Source organism: Myotis myotis, unplaced genomic scaffold, assembly GCF_014108235.1.
Source record: "Myotis myotis isolate mMyoMyo1 unplaced genomic scaffold, mMyoMyo1.p scaffold_m19_p_10, whole genome shotgun sequence".
Taxonomy (NCBI): domain Eukaryota; kingdom Metazoa; phylum Chordata; class Mammalia; order Chiroptera; family Vespertilionidae; genus Myotis; species Myotis myotis.
The window spans coordinates 19,607,403-19,612,014 of NW_023416314.1; the positions used below are offsets into that span (position 1 = coordinate 19,607,403).

General features: G+C 44.6%; 1 pseudogene; it reads right to left on the reverse strand.

Annotated features, from left to right (window-relative positions):
- Window positions 1–848: 848 nt before the first annotated feature.
- Window positions 849–2,718, reverse strand: LOC118664141 (annotated as a pseudogene).
- Between the last annotated feature and the right edge of the window lie 1,894 nt (window positions 2,719–4,612).

Sequence of the window (4,612 nt, forward strand, 5' to 3'; positions counted from 1 at the left end):
ATAGCTTTATTAACTGATGCCATTCCAATAAATCTATTAAATTTTTTAAAGATCACCAAAAAAAAAAAAATAAATAAGATGCAGTAACATTATCAACATCCTTCAATTAGGATATATTTTAAGTAATGCTTGCGCATTCTCTTCCTTAATGAAGTGATTTTCCCACTGGAAAATACTTGGTTTTTGGAATCAGGTAAGTCTGCTTTTTAACTCACCAAAAATGTGAAACTCATTTTAATTATTTAAACTTTTAAAAATTATTTAATCCATGGCTCTTGAGTACCAAGATAAGATGTTTCAGCAAGTAATTTTTAAAAGTAAACACATATTTAGAGTCAAATAGAATTAGTTTCAATAACTGGCTTTGCCACTCTAACCTTGGAGAAATAGTCAACCATTTCAACTAATAGTCAACTAATAGTCAGCTTTTTTTTTTTTTTTAAGCCTGCTTTTTGTTTTTACTAGAGGCTCAGGTGGCACATGACAGTTCATAAAATGGCTTCAGAGGTAGGGGGTCAAGGGGAAACAGAAAATAAAGTGGGTGGGAAAGAAAAACAACCAGGAGGAGGTAAGAGCTGGCTGGTTCCTTTTCAGCCTGATTTACGGGAGGGAGTTGATGCCTCTGAACAAAAAGGATGCATCCCTTCCTTCAGCCCTTGGTAGGGGAGAGAGAAAAAAAAGCAAAAAGCTGTTGCTTTGGCCCTCCTGAGTCTCATGGAAAAGGGGGAAAAGCCAGTGTTTTGATGTCATGAATATGGGAAAGGGGGAGGGGGTGCTGGGTAGGGTGCAGGTCTTTTGGAAAACCTGGCAGATACCAGATGGTCATTCTGGCTGTCCTTGAGCTGGAATCACTCCAGGATGGTGGTGGTGGGGTCCCCACTGTTGATGGGGGCTGAGGTCTCCTGGGCTGTGGGCTGCCTGGGTCCAGGGGGCTGCTGCCGAAGCCGCTGGAAGTAGGGGCAGTTTCGTGGGCGCTGGGGCTCAGGCCAGGAACCATCAGTGGGACCTTGGCTGGGCCTGGTCTTGCCATCTCCACCTTCTGTGGTAGGCTGCTGGGGTGGCCTGGGGCGGAAAGGCCTTCGGTATCTGGGCCAGAATCTGCGTGAGGGAACCCGTTCATCTCCCTGCTGTTGGTCCCCCTCCAATGGGGCTGCCTCTTTAGGGTCTACCGGGTAGGCTCTACCCCATCAGTGCCCTCTATAGGCAGCTGCTGGTTGGGGGGCCTTGGGCCTCGCACAAAGCGCCGTCGGTAGAAGAAGGGCGGTGGGCGCCGTCGTCTGCGCCTCTGCCCAGTGTCTTCAGCTCGTTCCCTTCGATGCATGGTTCTGTCGCACCTGATGGAGCCTCTGCCACCGTGGGCGGTGGGGCAGCCGGGCGAGGCCGGGGGATAAATCGGCGGAACCTACGTCGATTGGGGGCATAGCGGCTACCCTTCACTGGCACCCCCCCGGCCCAGTTACATTAGCAGCTTCTGCACCCTTCTCTCCCTCCACGACATCACACTCCACAGTCTCCCCATCCCCAACGCTGCGCAGGAACTCCCTGGGGTTGTTTCTTTTAATCGCTGTCTGGGGAACAAAGACATCTTCCTTGGTGTCATTCCTGTTGACGAATCCGTAACCATTTCAGACGTTGAACCATTTGATAGTGCCCAGGACTTGGATTGCCAGCACCGGCTTGTCCGCCTGGCTCTGGGTTGAGGGCGCGGGGGTCCCCGAGGTCGCCGTCGCTGGGTTGCCAGGAGTGTGGGGGCCCAGCGCCGAGGGGGTCCCAGCAGCTGGGCAGGAGGCGGCTCCGACCCGCCGCCACCTGCCCCACGGCCCCGCCCCACCACCTGCTTTCTGTGGCTCCCCCGCCAGAACCTGCACCGCTGCCACCTCAGCTCCCCGGGTTCGGTACCGCCCCCGCCACCACCTCCTCCTCCACCACCACTGCCGCGGCCGCCCCTACCCCTCCCCCTGGCTCGGGAGGGGGACTAGATAGACTAGATAATAATAGTCTCTAGATAATAATAGTCTTAACCATTTTATTAAACTGCAATCAGTATTAAGATAAAATAGTAAATGTATTGCTACACGCAAAGTTCTCAACAGTGTACTTAAGTTAGAGATAGCATTTAGTAAATAAAAATGTAAAATATTGCCCCACTGGCGTGGCTTGGTGGTTGAGCATCCACTATGAACCAGCAGGTCATGGTTCGATTCCCGGTCAAGGCCCATGCTCTGGTGGCAGGCTCTGATCCCCAGTGTGGGGCGTGCAGGAGGCAGCCAATCAATGATTCTCTCTCATCAAGGATGTTTCTATCTCTCTCTCCCTCTCCCTTCCTCTCTGAAATCAATAAAAATATATATTTTTTAAAAAGTAAAATATTGCCGAAACCGGTTTGGCTCAGTGGATAGAGCGTCGGCCTGCGGACTGAAAGGTCCCAGGTTCCATTCCGGTCAAGTTGTGGGCACTTCCCCAGTGGGGGATGTGCAGGAGGCAGCTGATCGATGTTTCTCTCTCATCGATGTTTCTAACTCTCTATCTCTCTCCCTTCCTCTCTGTAAAAAATCAATAAAATATATTAAAAAAAAAGTAAAATATTGATTTAAGCTTTTTGAGATTTGTTTCTCTTTTTTAAAGTGGGGTAAATTCTATGTATCTCACAGCTGAATCTATGTAAGATTTAAAAACTGAGTATACTGAAGTAGATAGAGTTAAAAGTGCTTACCACATCGTCGGTGTTCAGACTACATAATCACCTTCCTCATTTGTCTCTCATTTATTCTTTAACTTTAAGTGATTTGCAACTGGTAGGTAATATTCCCAGGTTACTCAACATCTCCATGTGACTGCCTTTGTAGGGATCTGCCAGACCAACCTCTATTATGGGCTCCATTATAACAATGTATTTCTTATATTGTTTGAGCAGCATCCACTTAGAATAGTAAGTTGACAGCAAACTGAACACATTGGTTCCGTTACATTCAAACGTTACCTTAGAGTATAAAGTCAAAATATAGCAGTTTCTAAAATAGACATGTAACTAAAAACTGTGTCATCAAAACCAGGGGTCACAAAACTTTTTCTCTAAAGATCCATCTAGTAAATATTTTGTCCTATCATCACTGTCACAACTAATAAACACTGCCATAACAATGAAAGCCTCCATAGCAATATATATTTTTTATTTTATTTTCAATGTTTTTCTTACAATATACAAAATAAATCTAAAACCAGATTGCAGACACAAAATAATTAGCCATTTACATGCAATAAACATTAATGTCTTAAGAAAAATGATTTTAAATATAATATTACATGCAATAAGCATTCATATTTCAAGAAAAAAAGATTTTAAATATAATAATATTACTAACACTGTACTAACATACGCCGAATGGCCAGATTATTATGACCACCTGACATTTCTAGGCAAATTAGCCGTACACTGCATTATATGGGATATAGAAGCCAAAGGCCTGTTCGAACACCTTTGCTGTCTGCAGTTACCAAGATAAAACGTCTCCAATTCGCACAGGAACACAAGGATTGGACAGTCGAGCATTGGAAAAAAGTCATGTGGTCTGATGAATCACGTTTCCAGTTGCATCATGCAGATGGCAGAGTGAGAATTTGGTGGAAACAGCATGAAAGCATGCACCCCACATGCATGAGTACAACCCTTCAAGCTGGTGGGGGCAGTGTTACGATTTGGGGCATGTTTTCCTGGCATAATTTGGGCCCTTTAATTCATGTGGAATAATGTTTGAAGAGCACAACATACCTAAGTATTGTTGCTGATCAAGTTCATCCTATCATGTTGATGGCGTATCCCAATGGAGATGGCTTCTTCCAACAAGACAATGCGCCATGCCACAGCCCTCGTATTGTGCACGAGTGGTTTCAAGAACATGAGGGAGACTTTTCCTTGCTTAGGTGGCCCCCACAATCACCAGATCTCAATCCAATTAAACATTTGTGGGACGAAGTTAAAAGAGCCATCAGGCAGCTGGTTCCACAACCATCAAATCTCACAGAACTGGACAGTGCTATTCATCAGGCATGGTGTCAGATTCCTCGCATCACCTTTCAACATCTTGTAGAGTCAATGCCAAGAAGAATCGCCGCAGTATTGAAGGCAAAAGGTGGCCCAACAAAGTACTGATGGGGTGGTCATAATAATCTGGCCACTCAGTGTAGTATAATATCACCAAAGTTGTAGGAAACATTAAAAGTCTGCAAATAAGAGGATTAATTATATTATATGCTAAAATAATTTTTTCTCTTGCTCTATTTTTATTCATCAGTTTATGTTGTTCATTATATTCCACAAATGAGTGAGATCATGTGATATTTATCTTTCTCCAACTGGCTTAGTTTGCTTAGCATAATGTTCTCCTGGTCCATCCATGTTGTTGCAAATGGTAAGAATTCCTTCTTTTTTAGAGCAGCATAGTATTCCATTGTGTAGATGTACCACAGTTGTTAATCCACTCATCTGCTGATGGGCACTTAGGCTGTTTCCACATCTTAGCTATTGTAAATTGTGCTGCTATGAACATAGGGCACATTGTAATTGTGCTGCTATGAACAATCCTTTCTGATTGGTGTTTATATTTTCTTAGGA